The sequence below is a fragment of the Sciurus vulgaris genome, assembly GCF_902686455.1.
Source record: "Sciurus vulgaris genome assembly, chromosome: 3".
Lineage (NCBI taxonomy): Eukaryota > Metazoa > Chordata > Mammalia > Rodentia > Sciuridae > Sciurus > Sciurus vulgaris.
The window spans coordinates 155331396-155353899 of record NC_136463.1 but is presented as its reverse complement, the minus strand read 5'-3'; the positions used below and the strand labels follow the sequence as shown (position 1 = coordinate 155353899).

At 35.7% G+C, this 22504-nt stretch overlaps 1 protein-coding gene across 1 annotated transcript in view; it reads right to left on the bottom strand.

Moving 5' to 3' along the window:
- Positions 1 to 22504, bottom strand: part of FAM117B (family with sequence similarity 117 member B) — a 125063-nt gene that overhangs the window by 50809 nt on the left and 51750 nt on the right. The window lies entirely within an intron of this gene.

Below are 22504 nucleotides of genomic sequence, written 5' to 3'. Positions count from 1 at the left end.
TTTAAATAAGAGCTTAGGAAGGGCTGGGTTTGTAGCTCAGTGTAATAGAGCACTTGCCTACAAGTGTGAGGCACTGGGTTGATCCTTAGCACCACATAAAAATAAATAAAATAAAGTGTTGTGTTCCTCTATGACTGAAAAGAAAATTTAAAAAGCTTAGAAGAGAACAAGCAGAAACTAAGTTTTAAACTAAACTATATAGAAGTTATTCAACTTAAATATAAAAAAATAAGCAACAAAAAGGAACAAGTTAATGGGCAAGACCCTGGTTTTAATCCCATTACAAAAAAAACAAAACAAAACAAAACAAAAACCCAGAGGGCAGAAGATACTTGAATAACAATGTAATCAGGAAAAAAACCTTTTATCTAGAATTTTATACCTAGCTACATATCATTCAAAAAGCAAGGATGAAACATTCAATCTCAGATGACTGACAAAATTTACCAAGCAAAGACACCCTCTGAAAAATATTACTTTTTTAAAGAAAGGTACCACCAAAAGAAGGAAATTGAAAAGATAGGATCAGGGTTTAAGAAGCAGCACTGACAAGCAAATAAATTAACAAACTAATGGATAAATATAAATATTTACTGTAAAAATAATAGTAACTAAGTGGTTTAAAAAAAAAATACTAGATAACGGCATGAGAAGTGGGATAAGGGTGAAAGGACTGAAAAAAATTAGGACTCTTATTTTAGCCTAGGGAGTAATGTTTAAAAGCTGACACTTTGTAAATACCATGAACATGTGTGTCAGTAATCGAAGTGCTACCTGTTAACTTTCTTCTTTTCGGGGGATCATGGAGTACTGGGGATTGAACCCAGGGTGCATAACCACTGAACCACACCCCCAGGCCTTTTAATTTTGAGACAGGGTCTTGCTAAATTGCTGAGGCTGGCTTTAAACTTGCAATCTTCCTGACTCTCAAGCAGTTGGGATTATAGGTATGTAACACCACAACTCAACTGATAACTTTCTTCTAAAGCTCTCTAGTCCCAGGAACTCTCAAGCTGCTTTATGATGATCTAAAATGCCCTTGACTATTATGACCCTAAACTGGGTGGAGCTGTGTATTTTCAGAACCACACTTAACTCACTTCTCATGCAGCTTATCAGAGACCTTGAGGTTGTGAGGGCTCCCTAGACCAGAGCAAGAGAGGGCAACTACTGAGAAGTAATGGGAAAGATCTAAAGAACACACAGACAGGGAAGGAAGACTCTAAAAAAAGGCAACACCTACTAGAGGGAAAAGGGAAGAGGAAAAGAATATCAGTTCTATATTAAATGTGAAACACAACCAACCACAGAATGTCAAGGGACCTTATAGAGCTCTAGCCCTAATTTAATCATCAATACCTTTCTTTAACCATTCATTTAGGCACAAGCACATTCTGTGAAATAGGTATTATCCTCATTTGTAAAATGGGGCATGGCAAATATGGGGTAGAGGAAAGAGGTAAGCTCGTACTTGGAGAGGTTATTTGCCTCTTGTTCAATAGCTAGTTATGGTAATCAAGATCTGAAATCAGGTTTCTTTCCACTATATTCATGTTGCCCCCCTGTGGTGAGAGGGAGAGTTTGAAGGCTTACTCCAGTTCTATGCCTGTCAGATTTCTACCTGCAAATAAAGAATTGAGCAATTCCTTCTCTTCAAGTAAAGAAAATCGAATGCTCAATTCAGTCTCAATCAGAACAGACATGCACACATCTAAAGTTTCTCAAAGTATGTCTTAGAGCCAAAGAATCACTTTAGCATTCTCCTAAAAGAAATGTATACTCCAGGACCTCACCCTAGGCCTACCAAGTCAAAATTTCTAGGGGTGGGCCCAGTAATTTTCTACAGAACCACTCCTTGGCATCTAATAAATGCCTACCTGGATCTCTCTCTCTTTTTTTTTTTTTTTGTTTACATGTTAAACCCTTGTTTTATACTTTTCAGGGAACTATGCAGGAATAATTAAAAAAAAAAAAATCACATAGGAAGTCAAAATCATGGCCAAAAAAATTGGTGACAATTTTTCATATCATTAGTAACAACATTTAAAGTGCCTAATTATTATTCTACTGTAATCATGAACAGAATGATGATTCATTCAAACTTCACAGAGGATAGCACAATACAACCGCTTTGTGATAACTTAGTACCAGCCCAAAAGAGCTCTCAAGCAAAGCTCACTGATCCCTTGCTGCTGAGATTATCCTCAGAACACATAAACCAAATCAACTGAAAGAATCAACCACAAGTTTTGCAAAAGGAGTAGTTTTAATTTCAGAGTAAATAAAAGGGATATTTATCACTACATGGATGTTAACTATAAGACAGTCAATGTGAATTTCTATAGAAAAAGAATGGCAATAAAGCAAATGTAATATATAAGGAAAGGTTATATAAAAAAGGGAAATGAAAACACTGCAAACATCCAATTTCTAGTTAATAACTAATTTGATTAACATGTTTCATTAATGAGAATTTATATTCTGCAACAATCCATACCAATTTTTTTTTTTTTGGGGGGTGGTGGTGGTGGTGACTGAACCCAGGGCCTCACACCTCACTCCTGCTAGATGCTCTACCATTGAATTACATCCCCCAATCCCGCTATGTGCCAAGTTCTGATAAACATCAAATGCCAGTCAAGATCACACATGTAGTTTAACCACTGCAAATCAATCTATGTATAATTTTCTATTAGAGATAATTCTAATCAGTCTCACTCTTATAGTTGACACCAAAAGTAGAAAACATGTTTTGTTAATAAATGGATCTCACTAGAACTATATTCAGTGTGCACATCTTTTAAGACTGACCTCTCAAATCTCAGAGTGGCATTAAAGTATTTCAAAATTAATGATCAAGTCTAAGATTGTACTTATTTATAAAGAACACTTAAAATGAATTGCAGAAAACAGGATACAACAAATGTCCAAAATGAAAAGAAAACTGAATGCATTATAGTAGAGTCATACAGTATAATATAATAGGCCATTCGAAAGAATAAGCACAGAGATTGACATGTTCTGGCGTAAAGAATCATTCATGATAAACTAAGCAAGTTCTCATATATTTACAAAAGGCATGATCTCACCTCTGGTTTAAAAAAGTAGTTAGCAGTAATTATAGGAAGAGTCTGAAAAAAATATGCAACTAACTTTTTGGGGAAAGAATTAGGGTCTTAATTTTTATAGGCATTTCTGTGCTGTTTAAATTTTTGTAGGGAGCTTACAGTCAGAAAAAAGATATGGAAATAAAATTTAAAACTAAGTTACAGATTTTTTGAAATAATAAAATGCTGAACTACATAAAAATAAATGCATTAGATTTTTGGACTTTTCATAGCTTATAGCTGGGTTTGGGGAAACTATAGGCCACAGGCCAAATCTGGTCTACACCTGTTTTTTTCATATGGTTGGTGAGCTAAAAATAGTTTAGACATTTTTTAATGGTTTTGAAAAAACTCAAAAAAAATTCTGTGAAATATAATAACAAAATTCAAATTTCAATGTCCATAAATAAAATTTTACTGGGACATGGCAATATTCACTTATATATTATATACGACTACTTTTGTACTATAAAGGGAGAATTAAGTACACACAGCAAAGTCCTCATGTGGCATTCTCACAGCTCCGCAATGCCACTAAGCACACAACAAATCATGATAAAGATGATATATCAAGTGTCCTTAGAGATCAGTATTAACAAATGAATATTTACAATCAATCTGATGCAAAACACTAACTTTGAACCAAAATTAAATGTTACCCCTATAAGGCTGTAATCCCAGAAACTCAGGAGGCTGAAGCAGGAGGATTACAGGTTCAAAGCCAGCCTCAGCAATTTAGTGAGACTGTAAGGACCCTAATGAGACCCTGTCTAAAAATAAAAATTAAAGAGCTGGGGCGGGGATGTGGCTCAGTGGTTAAGTGCCCCTGAGTTCAATCCCTAGTATGTGTATATAGATGTATAAACAAACAAATTGAAAAAGAATTCAAACAAATTCTAAAAAGAATTCCTCCCCAGAACTGTATTACAAAAAAACGTAATTATCATTATTTTTAAATTCCATAAAAATTGTTTTCTTTTTTGTTACATACCTATATAATATCTTTGGATTTTGCCTCTTCACCTGGTTTATTATAGAAAAAGTTTGCTGACCTCTGATTTATGGTGCATGCCTTTATTTATGTCTTGATTTCTGTGCAAGAACACTCAATCTCTATCTTTCTCTCCCTCTTTTCTTTTGGTGGGGGGGTTGGGGAAAGGGGTGAGTTTATTAGCTAATTTAAATGGGGGTCTCACTATATTTTCCAAACTAATCTTCAACTCCTAGGCTCAAATGATTGTATTGTCTCAGCCTCTTAAGTGCTGAGACTATACACACATGCTATTGCACCAGGCTTTATATATTAATAAAACACTATTAATTATTATTGTTAAAATATTAAATAAATGTATGCATAGGTTCTATTAACAAAACCACCATTCTAGTTTGATATAATGACAAATACTTTGCTCTTAAGTCCCTGTACATGTGAAAAGACTTTTTGATACTCATCTTCAAATTGTTTAATTATTGTTTTAGTTAGAGACTTACACAGTAACAAGTATGAAAGTTCAGTTGCTGGTTATGTGACCCACATAACAAAAAGGTTCAATTCCATTAAGACAATGGTTAGAGCAGCTCTGTTGCCAATAATCATAGAAGTAGCTTCACAGATACACCTCAAATACATAACTGGCTTTCAAAATGACAATTATTTCACCAAAACAATGTCTATTTGTTATAAATATTAACCATCTCTCCATGTATAAATTACTTTTTACAGTATGTTTTGAATCAACGGAAGAAAATACATGTAGTACATATCCTTAAGTTCAAGAAAACATGTCCCCTATTAATTATTAATTAAATCTGAAACTTGAAAAGCAATAAATACACATACAAATTTTCTTCTACCTAAAGTTATACATGGTCACAGGCAAAAATACTAAACATCTTTGGTTTTGAACTTCATTTATTTAACCCATTCATTGAAACATTTTCAGAACTGTGATCAGTGCTAGGTCCTTGAAAATACAAAGAATAAGTTATAGCCAGGTAAACTGGTGCATGATTGCAATTCAAGTGACTTGGTAGGCTGAGGCAAGAGAATCACAGGTTCAAAGTCAGCCTTAGCAACTTAGTAAGATCTATCTCAAAATAAAAAAATAAAATTAAAAATAAATAAAATGGGTTGGGAATCTAGCTCAGTGGTAAAGTGCCTCTGGGTTCAATCCCCAGTATCAAAAAAAATAAGATATAGCCTGCAGTAAAGAACACACTATACTCCTAGCTTGTCATTATACCATTTCCATTCAAGTTCCCCAAACTAATATGATTTTGTACCCTAATTATAAGAGGTTGTAAGAGGGGAGGGAACCTCAAAGAGGCAAAGATGACCCAAAGATTCTTAGCCTAAGTGAACAGAACCTAAGTGATTTACCACCCAGCTACTCTCCCAGCCCTTGTTCATATTTTATTTTGAGAAAAGGTACTGCTAAATTGATGAGTCTGGCATTGAACTTGTAATCCTCCTGTCTCAAATTTGCAAACAGCTGGGATTACAGGTATGTACCACCAACCCAGCTAAAGACTGTATTTATAAGGAAGTCCAAATGAAGAGACCAACAACTGACAAAACACTTTGTGACCTGGCATCTCAATTTCACTTTTTCACTACACTGTTTCAATCCCTACCAAGCCCACAGACTTGCAATCTACACCATGCCCTTGCATGCCTCTAGGTCTTCTTCTCTACTTAAATCAACCTCATAATCCTTTTCTTTGGCTTGGCTAAATCATGCTTAACCTTTCAGATTCAGTTCAGATGTTACTTCCTCTGGAAAAATCTTCCTTGAACACCTACTCGAGTCCAAGAAACGTATCAGCAGCTAGCTAGGTCAGAGCCCTCCTGTGTGCTGCTGCAGCATGGCTCACTGAAAAGGTTCTTGGACGGTTCCTGTGAGATTTTGCAGGGGATCAATTATACTCCTCTCATCCCTGTAATTAGATGATACCTGACACAGGGGATATTTCCTTAAATGGTCAATGAAAAATTAATTTTATTGGTTAACTACAATAGATCATTTATCCTAAATGAGGTGAACTTGAGAAGAAATAGAGAAGAGAATGACTTCTAATGATACTATCTTCTATCAACAAGGATGGTTGTATGCAATAAATTCAGATACTTTATTAATCCAAAAAAATAAAAAAAATGATAGCTCCAATTTGACTTGTTTAAAATTTAAGTCTTCGGAAAAAAATTCCACTACTTAAGAATAACTCCCCCACCATTTTCTCTCTCCCTTCTGCCGCTCGCCCGTTCTCTCTCTCTCTCTCTCTCTCTCTCTCTCTCTCTCTCTCTCTCTCTCTTATTTTTTTTCTCTCTCACCCTGCAGGGAGACACTGTGCCTGTCCGCTTAATAAAACCTCTTGCGTGAAAAAAAAAAAAAAATTAAGCCTTCAGAGTGCTTTTTTACATACAGCAGGGTGTGGCACTGAAAATTTCAGTCAACACCTCAGGCTCTGGAGTTCAGAGTTCCTCAATTACCAGTACCAACCAGTTCCACTGGTTCCTACATAATTACAGTGGCAGAAGCAGAGCAACCCAAATCATGGCCTGTAGGTATTACTTTACACAGGTTATACACAGTTTGCTGTATTAAACTGGGTGTTTGTAAAATCTGACCTTGATCAGGCACTGATTTAAAAGCTATACTCCCTATTATCCACAAAAATCGACAAGCAAAAAAGATGAATTAGACATATTCATTTGTTCAAAAAGCACAAAAACATATTTTCAAGTATGATAATGACAAATACATAAAGAAACAAATGTAAAAATTCCCAATAGGTCAACTTCCACAACCACTTTTGTATTTATTTCCAGAAATCTGTCTTACATTTATACACACTCACTATATAAATGAGGTCTTATATTAAGCATGCAATTACTTATTGTTGAAAGAAAGAAAAGGGGGCATGTGGAGGACATATTTCCAGGGCAATAAATCTATAATACATGCCCCTTTTTTTTGGAACTGAGGATTGAACCCAGGGGCACTTTACCACTGACCTATATCCCCAGTCCTATTTCTTTATATATAGACAGGGTCTCCCTAAGTTGCTTAGAGCCAAGTGGCTGAGGCTGACCTTCAATTTGGGATTCTCCTGCCTTGTCCTCTTGAGTGGCTGTGATTATAGGCATGCACCACTGCATTCGGCTCACACCATTTTAATAAGATGTATACTCTTTTTAAAATTTGTTCTTTTTAGATATACATGACAATAGAGTGTATTTTGACAGAGCATAACATTCTAATTAGGATCCCATTCTTGTGGCTCACATAACGATGTAGAACTTCACTGGTATTCATATATGAACATAAGAAAGTTATGTCTGATTCATTTTACCGTCTTTACTATTCCTATCCTCCCTCTCTCCCTTTCATTCTCCTTTGTCTAATCAATGAACTTCTATTCTTCCTCCACACCCCCATTGTATGTTAGCAGAGAACTTTTGGCCTTTGTTTTTTTTGGTGGGATTGGCTATTTCACTTAGCAGGAATCTCCAGTTCCATCCATTTACCAGCAAATGCCATAATTTCATTTTTCTTTATGGCTGAGTAATATTCCATTGTGTACATGTACCATGTTTATTCATCCATTCATCTGTTGAAAGGCACCTAGTTTGATTTCATAGCTTAGCTACTGTCAACTGAGCTTCTATAAACATCAATGTGGCTGTGTTACTGTAGTATGTTGATTTTAAGTCCTTTGGGTATAAACCAAGGACTAGGAAACCTGGGTCAAATGGTGGTTCCATTCCAAGTTTCTGAGGAATCTCCACACTACTTTCCAAAGTGGCTGAACCAATCTGTAGTCCCACCATCAATGTATTTTTAATTTGCATTTCTCTAATTGCTACAGGTGTTGAATATTTTTCATATATTTGTTGATCATTCAAATAGTTTCTTCTGTGAAGTACCTGTTCAATTCCTTTGCCCATTTATTCACTGGGTTATTTATTTTTTTGGTGGTTTTTTGAGTTCTTTATACATCTGGAGATTAATGCTGTATCTGAGGTAAAGATATATGCTATTTTATTGGATGATATACCATAATGATGGACACTTTCAATGACATACTTTTTACAACTATCTCTTTCTGAAAAAAATTCTAGATACCAAATTGCTGTATGCAAGGTGACACATAACCTAAAACTTTAAGAATTACCAAATTACCTTCTTCCAGAAAGAATTTTGTAAAAATCCACAATGCCATTGAAGCCAGAATTAAGGACAGGTAGTTAGTGTAGAAATAGGGGATTGGGTCAAATCGAGGAAATGAAGCCATGAAGCCATCTGCCTCTGGAAGTTGGAGATTGTTCCTGGAAGAATGGAATGTCAAGGATCTCCAGAGTCCATTGACGACCAAATTTACCTGCCTTTATCAAGGACTGCAAGCATGGAACTGCTAATTAATGCCCCCTGGGCCCTTACCTGCCTGAATCACCTTGGCCCTCCCCCTGCCCATGGCTTCTCACTTTATGCAAAACCAGGCCTAGTCACATAGGCAGGAAGGAGAGATAAGGGGGGAGAGAACTGGAGAACAAAAGAGACTTTAATCTATAAAAGATGTAGGGTGTGCTCACTTCTTGGGACTTTAGAACATCAGCCATGGCCCCTTCTTCCTGCAGGGAGAAGTCTGTATTATTACCTTTAAATAAAACCTGCTTAATATGCTTGCCTTGGTATGCTTCTCTAGTGTTCAATCTTCAACATTAGAAGGAGCAGAACTCGTCACCGTTAATCAGCGGTATCACCATTAAGAAGCGTAACCATTTTTCCACATATAAATAAGTATATTTTATTGTTTTGTCAATCTAAAAAAAGATGAAAAATAACATTTTATTTATTATAAACTTTAGACCCAGCATCTTATTAATCTTACTGAGATGTTTTCTTTTGGAGAAGAAACTTTTTTAAAGGTTGTTTCTTTAGTTTCATCATAATTTTCTTTTATTAAATTCAAGTAAAAATAAATGTAGCTAATTTTAATTTAAAGAAAGTATATGATACGATTAAATTCTTGTAAAATTGCTTGTTCTTCATCTACTGTCTACACTTCCTACACACATACATACTTGCATACTCTGAAAGTCTCTGGAAGGAAACACAAAAATCTGATGACAATGACTGCCTTTAAGAAAGAAAACTAAATGGCTGGCAGACAGAGATACAAGGAAGACATTTCACTGTATTCCCAACTGGTATTGAAAGAATGGACATTTTTTTAAGCTATCTGTTTTATCTCAACTCCCTAAGGTCTCCCTCCCAGTGATGGGAACAAAGCCCTTAAAGCTGTTCCAGGAAACAGCCCCAAACAGAGAGTAAAAGGGTAAATTGAGCACGATAGTGCTCAGACAGTTAAGATATATAGGATGTTATCAGCAAACCCAGACCCCCTTTGGAATTTCTTGGCGGCTTTGTTCCCCTTTTCCCTTCCGTGTGCGACCCCTCCCGATGTGTGGTTTCTGCCTTTATAAACTTGTAAGATTTTCTGCTAGGGACTCGACTCCTCGACTCCTGCGTGAGTCACGAGTTGGGTCCCAGCGCGCTGGAATAAAAGCCTCTTGCGGTTTGCATCAAGTGACGCCTCCTGCGGTTGATTGGGGTTGCCGTGGATCCGTGGGACAGAGTTGGGGTCTCCTTTTTGGGGGCCTTACAGTATTTAACATGGATATATTATATGTTTTTGAAATTTCTATTCCTTCAATAACTCCATATATAGGCATATACACAGAATAATCAAATGCAAAGGAAAAAAAGGATTTAGAGCTGGAGAAGTAACTTGGTGGTACAGAGCTAGGCTAACATGCATGAGGCCCTGGATTAATTCCCAACACTATGCAAAAAGAAAAAAGAAGATTTAAATACAAAGATATTCTTAACATTCATAATCAAAATCACAAATAGTACGTCCAAGAATTAGAGAATAAGGAAACTGAAGGACAATATATAGTGAAATATTAAAAACATATGGAGTTATATTTTTGACACAGTAAGTTTACAATCTAAGGAAAAATTCAAGAAAAAAGTTTCCATAATTGATTCCTAATTTTGTATCTTCTTTTATTATTTCCATGTTTCTTCTTCAGTTAATTTCTTCACTAAGTTTTTACTGAAACATTAATGGACAACATACTAAAAATTGATAAAGGCAAGGTGGTACCTATATTCATGCTAAAATGAACTAAACACTAATTTAACCAAATTGATTTTCTATAGGAATGGTATCAAAACAAAAGGATTATGTTAGAAATTTAGAATTCCAATTAGTAATTATTCTTTTGTTAAACATGAAGTGTAATTTACATAAATTTAAAAAAAATTTTTAGTTGTAGATTGACATAATACCTTTATTTTGTTGATTTTTATGTGGCACTGGTGATCAAACCCAGTGCCTCCCACATGCAAGGCAAATGCTCCACCACTGAGCCACAACCCCAGCCCTACATAAATTTTTTAATATACAATTTGAGGAATTTTGAAATTAAGTTACCACTACAATCAAGATTTGGAACACTGCCATCACTCTAAAACAATGCTTGATGCCACTCTGAAGTCACCCTCTCACCCATGAATCCAGGCATACTATGACCTGCTTTCTGTCATTAAAGTTTAGTTTGCCTTTAAAAAGATACACTCATACACTGCTGGTTGGAATGCAAACTGGCATTATGAAAAGCAGTGTGGAGATTCCTCAGAAAACTTGGAATGGAATCACCATTTGACGCAGTTATCCCAGCTCCATGGTTTATACCCAAGGGACTTAAAATCAACATACTATAGTGACACAGCCACATCAATGTTTACAGCAGCTCAATTCACAACAGCTAAACTATGGCTGGAGGAGACAGGTTCTGGCAGCATACCTGGAAGGGTTCATCTTTCCTGGGGCCCCTTTCTCTCTTTCTCTGCTTCCTGGCCATGAAGAACATGAGTAGGGCTCCTCTACAACCCTTTCAAAATGATATGCTGCCTCACCTTGGGCCCAGAGCAATGGAGTCAGCTGAATCTCTACAACTGTGAACAAAAATAAACTATTCCTCCTCTAAATCATTCTTGTCAGGTATTTTGGTCACAGCGATGTAAAGCTGCCTAACAAACACTGTGTGGATACATGTAACTGGGCCATAAGGTGCCCAGATATCTTATTAAACATTATTCTAGATGTGCCTGTGAGTTGTTTCTGAATAAGATTAACATCTGAATCAGTAGACTAAGTAAAGCCAACTGCCCTCCCCTGTGTGGGTGAGCTTTACCTGATGCTATAGACGACTGAACAGAACACCAACACAAAATGCACCCATAAGGAGAATTTACTATGCTTGTCTTTGAGTTGGGAAATCAGTCTTCTGCTGTCTTCAGCCTCAAACTGCAACTTAATACCTTCAGCTCTCTTGATTTCCAAGCCTTCAGACTCAGATTATAATTATACCTATACCATGAGGCTGACTCTCCTAGTCTCCAGCTTGCCTACCATAGGTCAGGGACTTCTCGGGTCTTATTACTGCATGAGTCAATTCCTTACAATAAATCTGTGTATATGTGTGTGTATGCATGTGCATTTAAGGTATCAATAAGACATACATATATTTATATTTATGTCTAGACTAATACAATCTACTACAATGGTTACCCTCCTCCATTTGACACTTCAAAATAAATCATATTAAAATGTACAAATAAGTTTTTCTCTGGATATATTTTCACTCCTCTTAGGTAAACAGTGGAAATACTGGATCACAGGGTAAGTGTAAGTCTCACTTTATAAGAAATAACTAAAATGTTTCCCAAGCTGGTTGTGTCAATTCACATTTCCACCAACATAAGCAGTAGAGCTCCAATGGCAGTGAGATTGGGTATTATGGAGATTTTTTTCATTTCAGTCATTCTAATAGATGTGTAGTGGCTCGCTGTGTCTTGAATTTACATTTGCCCAATAAGTAATAAAACTGAACACTTCAGAGTATAGACATTCATATATTTACTTTGGTGAGGTGTCTGATAAAAGCCATTATCTGTTTTTCAATTAGGCGGTTTGTGTACTTTTTTACTTCTTTTTATTTGGCAGTACTCAGGATTGAACCAAGGGCTTCACAATGCCAGGCAAGTGCTCTACCACTGATTTACATCCCTAGCTTTTTTTTTTTTTTGGTACTGGGGAATGAACCTAGGGCACTCTACCACCGAGCTAATCCCCATTCTTTTTAATTTTTAGGCAGGGTCTCACTAAATTGGCCAGGTTAACTTCAAACTTGTAATCTTCCTGCCTGAGCAGACAGGATTGTAAGCATGAGCCACTATACCTGGGCTTCCTGGCCCTCTTTTTTCATAATTTTATCTTGTGACGGGATTTCTTTAAGTTTTCCAGGCTGGCCTCAACATTGCCATTCTCTACTTTAGTCGCCTAAGTAGCTGGGACTATAGGCACATGCCACTGGGCTCAGTTGTTTTGTTATTTATTAAAATGGATTTATGTATTCTGGATGCAAGTCTTTTGTCAAATACATATGAACATTTTTGTTAGTCTGAGGTTTCTCTTCTCATTTTTTAAGGGTCTTTCAAATGGCAATTTAAAAATATTTTTTTGTGAGAGTTTGTAGGGTTTTAAAAGTCTGTTTTTTTTTAAATTTTGATTATATTAATACCTAAAGGTAATAATAATTATAATAAAAATAAGGATTGACGTACATATTACTTCTATTTTTATTTCTGCTTTTAGCACCACCATTACTTATTCGACTCTTGTTCTTTTCAACTTCCATGTTTAATGTTTTATGTATATTAAGTTCTTCATCCCTCATATCAACCCTGTATGGAAGTAAAGATTCATAGAGGTCAAGTAACAATAAGGGTACAGAGCTAGCAAAGGTAGAGCTAATATATGAATATGTCTAGCTGACTCAAAAGCCCCATTATTCATCACCCTTACCAAAAATGTCCCCATTTTGGTGGTGATTTAAGTTTTTTTTTTTTAAATTATTTATTTTGATTTATTATTCACAAATGTGGCACAACTCTTGTTTCTCTGATAGTACACAAAGTAGAGTCGCACCATTTGAATAATCATACATGGACATAGGGTATAATGTCTGTCTCATTCTGTTATTTTTCTTTCCCCCCACCCCATCCTCCCTCCCCTCTTTTTCCTCTATACATTCATCCTTCCTCCATTCTTGCCTCCCTCCCTCCCACCTCCCTGTTATGTATCATCATCCGCTTATCAGAGAGATCATTTGGCCTTTGGTTTTTTGAGATTGGCTTTTCTCACTCAGCATGATATTCTCCAACTGCATCCATTTACCTGCAAATGCCATAATTTTATTCTTCTTTATGGTTGAATAATATTCCATTGTGTATATATACACCACAGTTTCTTTATCCATTCATCAGTTGAAGGGAATCAGACCAGAGACCGCCCCACCTTATAGAAGAAAGAGTAGGTCCAAATCTTCATCATATTGGTTTAGGACCAGACTTCCTTAACATGACTCTCAAAGCACAAGAAATAAAAAAGCAGGAATCAATAATTGGGATAGAGTCAAACTAAAAAGCTTTTTCTCAGCAAAGGGAACTATTAGCAATGTGAAGAGAGAGCCTACAGAGTGGGAGAAAATTTTTGCCACACACACTTCAGATAGAACACTAATCTCCAAAATCTATATAGAACTCAAAAAACTTTACACCAAGAATACAAATAACCCAATCAATAAATGGGCTAAGGAAATGAACAGACACTTCACAGAAGATCTACAAGCAATCAACAGATATATGAAAAAATGTTCAACATCTCTAGTAATAAGAGAAATGCAAATCAAAACTACGCTAAGATTCCATCTCACCCCAATTAGAATGGCGATTATCAAGAATACAAGAACAATAGATGTTGGCGAGGATGTGGGGAAAAAGGTACACTCATACATTGCTGGTGGGGTTGCAAATTAGTGCAGCCACTCTGGAAAGCAGTGTGGAGATTCCTTAGAAAACATGGAATGGAACCACCATTTGACCCAGCTATCCCACTCCTTGGCCTATACCCAAAGGACTTAAAATCAGCATACTACAGAGATACAGCCACATCAATGTTCATAGATGATCAATTCACAATAGCTAGATTGTGGAATTTTAAATTTTGAAACAATTTATCAATTACTTCTTTTTAGAGTTCATACTTTTTGTTGTTGTTTTCAGATCTACATGACAGTAGAGTATATTTTGACATATTCTGCATACATGGAGTACAACCTTTTCCAATTAGGATCCCATTCCTGGGGTGGTACATAATGTATAGAGTTACACTGGTTGCATATTCATTTATGAGCAAAGTAAATTTATGTCTGATTCATTCTACTATCTTTCCTTTCCCATCCCACCTTCTTTCCCTTCATTCCTCTTTGTCTAATCCAACGAATTTCTATTCTTCCTCTTCCTACCCTCCCTTATTGTGGGTTAGCATTCACATATCAGAGAGATCATTTCTCTCATTACTGGATAGATCCTCCAAACAAAAACTAATTAAAGAAGCTGTAGAACTAAAAAATACAATTAATAAATTTAGACTTGATAGACATATATAGAATATTTCACCTATCAATGACGGAATACACTTTTTTCTCAGCAGCACATTATCCTCTCTAAAATAGACCATATCTTAGGCCACAAAGCAACTCTTGGCCAGGAAAAAAAAAAAAAAAAAAACCTATAACACCTTGCATTCTACCAGATCATAATGAAATGAAATTAGAAATCAACAATAAAAAAAATAGAAGTTACTCTAATTCCTGGAGATTATGACCCATGGATAGGATAAGAAATCAGGGATGAAGTAAAAAAAAAAACAAAAAAAACAAACTTAAGAATAAATGTAAATGAGAATAGCAACACAACTTACCAAAAATCTCTGGGCCACTATGAAGGCAGTTCTAAAAGTAAAGTTCATTGCACTGAGCACAGTCTTTAAAAGAACAGAAAGTCACCAAATAAATACCCTAACATTATATCTCAAAGCCCTAGAAAAAGAATAAACAAACACCAAAAGCAGAAGAGCCAAAATCAATGAAATTAAAACAAACAAAAAAATGAATTAAAAAAAAAAATCAACAAAACAGAAAGTTAGTTCTTTTTGTGTCCTAAGAAATCTTTGGAGTAGATCCTAAGGTCAAGATTTGTTCCTGTTTTCTTCTAGAAGTTTCTCAAATTTAGCCTTCACATTTTGTGTACAGTTTGAGGAAAAGGTCAAGGATTATCCTTCCCCTGATATGGATATTCATTTCTTCCAGAACCATTCGTGGAAAATACTGTTTGTTTCACTGACTTATCTTTGACACCTTCTTGAAATATGTGAACTATTTCTGGATATTCTATTCTGTTCTATTGATCTGTATCTCAGTCCAGGCAGTACAGTATAAGTTCTTCAACTTTATTAATATTCAATAATGTTTAGACTGCTTTGGTATTTGCAGTTTCATATAAACTTTAGGACCAACATAAGAATTGTCATCCTTGACTTGTTCCTGATCTTATGAAGGAATATATTGGCTACTGGCTTATATTATACACTTATATGTGGTATAATCAAGCAACCTTTTATTACTAGGTTCTCTTCTAATCCTAGTTTCCTAGGTGTTTGGAACATAATGAGATACTGAATTTTACCAAATACTTTTTCTGTAGAAACTTAAATAATCATGTGGCTTTCCTTCTTTGTTTTAAGTAACAGTGAAGTAAAGTTGATTCTCATTATTAGTAGTAGCCATGGTCTAAAAAGTCACATGAACACTGAATTTGCACATACCAAATCATCAGTCCTACAGGAAAAATAGTGTTATATTCCTGTAAGCCTCTAATCACAACATTTTCCTCAACCACTCAACATATAACCACATGCAATGCATTTTTCTGCTTAAAAATGTTAGCGCTTTAGCAATATCCTTGGGGGCCATTTTAACAACAAAATCATTAACAGAAAGCAAAAAAGTAACACTTAATAGACTGAAAAGGCCATTTGTTCACAGTATGAAAGACAAAAGAAGAAAGAGTTCCTTGTTTGACCTTAGCTAGGAACATACATATGGGTAGATTAAAATTTTCCACTGCATGTGCATGTCCACAAATATACTACTGAGTATTGACTTTGCAGTTACAAATAAATCTTAGCTAATAGATAAATCTGCAATTACAGAATCTGCAAATAATAAGAACTGACTGAATACTGATTTTCTTTTTTTTTACTAATCAAACTTGCATACTTAGCATAAACTCTGGATTGGACTTACTAATATTTTGTTAAGAAGTTTTGTTTGGTGCTGATGATATAGCCCATCACGTAGTGCCTGCCTTGCATGCACAAGGCCTGGGTTCGAATCCCCAGCACTGTAGGATTGTGGAAAGAAGTTTTGTTTGTCATGAAGAACATTGTTCTGCCGTTTTCTTAGTGTCACTGTGTAGCTTTGTTACTAGAATACCATTTCCTCCTAAAATGAGTTGGGATATTACCTCTTAGATTTTCAGGAAGGGCTTATGGGCAATTAGTATTATTTCTTTCATTGAAGTTTGATAGAATTCACTATTTTTTAAAAGTATTTTTTAGTTGTATGAAGATTTATTTATTGATTTATTTATTCATTCATATGTGGTGCTGAGAATCAAACGCAATGCGTGGCACTGAGCTACAACCCCAACCCCAGAATTCACTATTAAAATCACCTGGTCTGGAGTTTTCTTGATGGGAAGGTTTTTAAAAAGTATCAGTTCACTTTTTTTTACTGGATACAATGACATGTAATTTAAGTTTTCTATTTCCTCTTGTGTCAGTTTTGATAGCCTCTTTTTTAAAACTTTTAGTTGTAGATGGACACAATAACTTTAAGTTTATTTTTATTGTACACAAATGGGATACATGTTGTTTCAGTTTGTACATGGAGTAACAGCATACCATTTGCATATTCATATATTTACATAGAGAAATGATGTTTGATTCATTCATTATTTTTTTCCTTCCCCCCCACCCTCTCACCTCTCTTTTCCCTCTATACAGTCCCTCCTTCCTCCATTCTTGTCCCCCTCCCACCCCCCATTAAGTGTCATCATCTGCTTATCAGTGAGATCATTCCTCTTCTGGATTTCTGAGATTGGCTTATCTCACTTAACATGATATTCTTCAATTTCATCCATTTGCCTGCAAATGCCATGATTTTATCATTCTTTATGGCTGACTAATATTCCATTGTATATATATACCACAGTTTCTTTATCCATTCATCAATTGAAGGGCATCTAGGTTGGTTCCATAGTCTGGCTATTGTGAATTGAGCCGCTATGAACATTGATGTGGCTATATCCCTGTAGTGTGCTGATTTTAAGTCCTTTGGATATAGGCTGAGGAGTGGGATAGCTGGATCAAATGGTAGGTTCATTCCAAGATTTCTAAGGAATCTCCACACAGCTTTCCAGAGTGGCCGTACTAATTTGCAACCCCACCAGCAACGTATGAGTGTACCTTTTTCCCCACATCCTCTCCAACAACTATTGTTCTTGTATTCTTGATAATCGCCATTCTAAATGGGGTGAGATGGAATCTTAGTGTAGTTTTGATTTGCATTTCTCTTATTACTAAAGATGGTGAACATTTTTTCATATATCTGTTGATTGCTTGTACATCTTCTGTGAAGTGTCTGTTCATTTCCTTAGCCCATTTGTTGATGGGGTTATTTGTATTCTTGGTGTAGAGTTTTTTGAGTTCTTTATAGATTCTGGAAATTAGTGCTCTATCTGAAGTATGAGTGGCAAAGATATTCTCCCACTTTGTAGGCTCTCTCTTTGCATTGCTGATAGTTTCCTTTGCTGAGAGAAAGCTATTTAGTTTGAATCTATCCCAATTATTGATTCTTGCTTTTACTTCTTGTGCTAAGGGAGTCCTGTTAAGGAAGTTTGATCGTAAGCCAACAAGGTGAAGATTTGGACCTACTTTTTCTTCTATAAGATGCAGGGTCTCTGGTCTGATTTCAATGTCCTTGATCCATTGTGAGTTGAGTTTTGTGCAGGGTGAGAGATAGGGGCTTAGTTTCATTCTGTTGCATATGGATTTCTAGTTTTCCCAGCACCATTTGTTGAAAAGGCTATCTTTTCTCCATTGCATATTTTTGGCACCTTTGTCTACTATTAGAAAATTGTACTTATTTGGGTTTGTGTCTGTGTCCTCTATTCTGTACCATTGATCTACCTGTCTATTTTGTTGCCAATACCATGCTGTTTTTGTTACTATTGTTTTGTAGTATAGTTGAAGTTCTGGTATTGCGATACCCCCTGTTTCATTCTTCCTGCTAAGGATTGCTTTAGCTATTCTGGGTTTCTTATTCTTCCAGATGAATTTCATGATTGCTTGCTCTATTTCTGTGAGGTATGTCATTGGGATTTTAATTGGAATTGCATTGAATCTGTATAGCACTTTAGGTAGTATGGCCATTTTGACAATATTAATTCTGCCTATCCAAGAACATGGGAGATCTTTCCATCTTCGAAGGTCTTCCTTAATTTCTTTCTTCAATGTTTTGTAGTTTTCATTGTAGAGATCTTTTACCTCTTTGGTTAGATGGACACCCAAGTATTTTATTTTTTTTGAGGCTATTGCTAATGGAGTTGTTTTCCTCATTTCCCTTTCCGCTGTTTCGTCGCTTGCGTATAAAAATGCTGTAAATTTATGTGTGTTGATTTTATAGCCTGCTATTTTGCTGAATTCATTGATGAGGTCTAGAAGTTTTCTGGAGGAGGTTTTTGGATCCTCTAAATATAGAATCATGTCATCCGCAAATAGTAACAGCTTAAGTTCCTCTTTTCTTATTCGTATCCCTTTAATTTCTTTAGTCTTCCTAATTGCTCTGGCTAGAGTTTCGAGGACAATGTTGAATAAAAGTGGTGAAAGAGGACATCCCTGTCTTGTTCCTGTTTTTAGAGGGAATGGTTTCAGTTTTTCTCCATTAAGAATGATGTTGGCCATGGGCTTAGCATAAATAGCCTTTACAATGTTCAGGAATGTTCCTACTATCCCTATTTTTTCTAGTGTTTTGAGCATGAAGGGGTGTTGTATTTTGTCAAATGCTTTTTCTGCGTCAATTGAAATAACCATATGATTCTTATCCTTAAGTCTATTGACATGATGGATTACATTTATTGATTTACGAATGCTGAACCATCCTTGCATTCCCGGAATGAACCCCACTTGATTGTGGTGCACAATTTTCTTAATATGTTTTTGGATACAGTTTGCCAATATTTTGTTAAATATCTTTACATCTATATTCATCAAAGATATTGGTCTAAAATTTTCTTTCCTTGATGTGTCTTTTCCTGGATTGGGTATGAGGATGATATTAACTTCACAGAATGAGTTTGGTAGGGTACCCTCCTTTTCTATTTCCTGGAATACTTTGAGAAGTATTGGAATGAGTTCTTCTTTGAAGGTCTTGTAGAACTCGGCTGAGAATCCGTCTGGTCCTGGGCTTTTCTTGGATGGTAGATTTTTAATGGCTTCTTCTATTTCATTGCTTGGTATTGATCTGTTTAAATTGTGTATGTCCTCCTGGTTCAGTTTGGGAGGAGCATATGTCTCTAGAAATTTGTCAACGTCTTCGGTACTTTCTATTTTGTTGGAATACAGATTTTCAAAGTAGCTTCTCATTATGTTCTGTATCTCAGTGGTGTCTGTCATGATATTTCCTTTTGCATCATGTATTTTAGTAATTTGAGTCTTCTCTCTCCTTCTCTTTGTTAGTGTGGCTAAGGGTTTATCTATTTTGTTTACTTTATAAAAGAACCAACTTTTTTGTTATGTCAATTTTTTGAATAGTTTCTTTTGTTTCAATTTCATTGATTTCAGCTCTGATTTTAATTATTTCCTGTCTTCTACTACTTTTGCTGTTATTCTGTTCTTCTTTTTCTAGGGCTTTGAGCTGTAATGTTAGGTCATTTAATTGCTGACTTTCCATTCTTTTCTGGAATGTGCTCCATGCAATGAATTTTCCTCTTAGTACTGCTTTCATAGTGTCCCAGAGATTTTGATATGTTGTATCATCATTCTCATTGACCTCTAAGAATTTTTTAATCTCCTCCCTGATGTTTTTTGTTATCCATGTTTCATTCAATAGCATATTATTTAGTCTCCAAGTGTTGGAGTAATTTCCCTTTTTTATTTTGTCATTGATTTCTACTCTCAGTCCATTATGATCTGATAGAACACAAGGCAGTATCTCTATTTTTTTGCATTTCCTAAGGGCTGCTTTGTGGCATAACACATGGCCTATTTTCGAGAAGGTTCCATGTGCTGCTGAGAAGAAAGTGTATCCGCTTGTTGATGGATGGAATATTCTATATATGTCTATTAAGTCTAGGTTATTGATTGTTATTGAGTTCTATGCTTTCTTTGGTTGGATTTTGTTTGGAAGATCTATCTAGTGGTAACAGCGGTGCGTTAAAGTCACCCAGAATTATTGTGTTGTGGTCTATGTGATTCTTGAAATTAAGAAGGATTTGTTTGATGTACAGGGATGCACCATTGTTTGGGGCATAAATATTTACTATTGTTATGTCTTCCTGATTTATGGTTCCCTTAAAGTATGAAATGTCCTTCTTTATCCCTTCTGACTAACTTTGGCTTGAAGTCCACTTTATCTGATAGAAGGGTAGAAACCCCCGCTTTTTTACTGAGTCCATGTGCGTGGTAGGTTTTTTCCCATCCTTTCACCTTTAGTCTGTGGATGTCTTTTTCTATGAGATGAGTCTCTTGCAGGCAGCATATTGTTGGGTCTTTCTTTTTAATCCATTCTGCCAGTCTATGTCTTTTGATTGAGGAGTTTAGGCCATTAACTTTAAGGGTTATTACTGAGATATGATTTGTATTCCCAGTCATTTGGCTTATTTTTGGTTTTTAAGTTGGCTTGGTTTCTCCTTTGAGTGGTTCTTCTCTAAGGTAGTTCCTCCCTTTGGTGACCTCCATTGTTGTTTTTCATTTCGTCCTCATGGAATATTTTGTTGAGAACATTCTGTAATGCAGGCTTTCTATTTGTAAATTCTTTTAACTTTTGTTTATCATGAAACGATTTTATTTCATCTTCAAATCTGAAGGTTAGTTTTGCTGGGTATAGGATTCTTGGTTGGAACCATGTTCTTTCAGAGCTTGAAATACATTGTTCCAGGTCCTTCTAGCTTTTAGAGTGTGGGTTGAGAAGTCAGCTGCTATCCGTATTGGTCTCCCCCTAAATGTAATCTGATGTTTTTCTTTCACGGCCTTCAAAATCCTATCTTTATTTTGAATGTTAGGCATTTTCATTATAATGTGCCTTGGTGTGGATCTGTTGTGATTCTGTGCATTTGGTGTTCTGTAAGTCTCTTGTATTTGATTTTCCATTTCATTCTTCAGGTTTAGGAAATTTTCTGATATTATTTCATTGAATAGGTTGTTCATTCCTTTGGTTTGTATCTCTGTCCCTTCCTCAATCCCAATAATTCTTAAATGTGGTCTTTTCATGACATCCCATAGTTCTTGGAGATTCTGTTAATGATTTCTTACCATCTTCTCTGTTTGGGCGACTATATTCAAGATTAAATATTTTGTCTTCATTGTCTGAGGTTCTGTCTTCCAAGTGGTCTAGTCTGTTGGTGATGCTTTCCATTGAGTTTTTTATTTGGTTTATTGTCTCCTTCATTTCAAGGATTTCCGTTTGGTTTTTTTGAGAATCTCTATCTCTTTGTTGAAATGATCTTTTGCTTCCTGCAGGTGCTCTTTCAGCTTATTGGTATTATCATTCATTGCCTGCATTTGCTCTCTTATCTCATCCTTTGCTTCACGAATCATCTTAATCATGTATAACCTGAAGTCCTTTTCTGATATTTCTTCTAAATACTGTCATTGGATTCTATTACTATAGAATCTAGATTTGTTTGGATCATTTTCTTCCCTTGTTTTTTCATGTTGTTCATGTATCTTCCCCTCTAGCAGTGCAGATCTGGGGTACTGCAGATTTCCCCCTATAGCCTTATAGTAGCCCTATAGGTTTCCAAAACCCTTTCTTTAAGGGGGGATCAATATTAGCAGTGCCCAAATCAGACACTATGCAATCCTAGACCAAACAGCCCCTATGAGGACAATAACAAAATTGTCATAATAAACAAAATGAGTTCAAATGTTATCTTCGGTAAAACAACAGGTTTGCAATAAGGTCTGCAGTTCCTAATGGAGGACAAAGAGGATGCAGAGGGATGTAGAATATGGCTGTTAATGGGATAAGAAAAGAATATACAGAAGTTCTAGAAAACAGAAAGGGTGAGAGTGTAATCAAAAGAAATCGGATGTTAGCATGCAAAAAAGGGAGAAAGAGACTCTGAGGAAACAGGTAA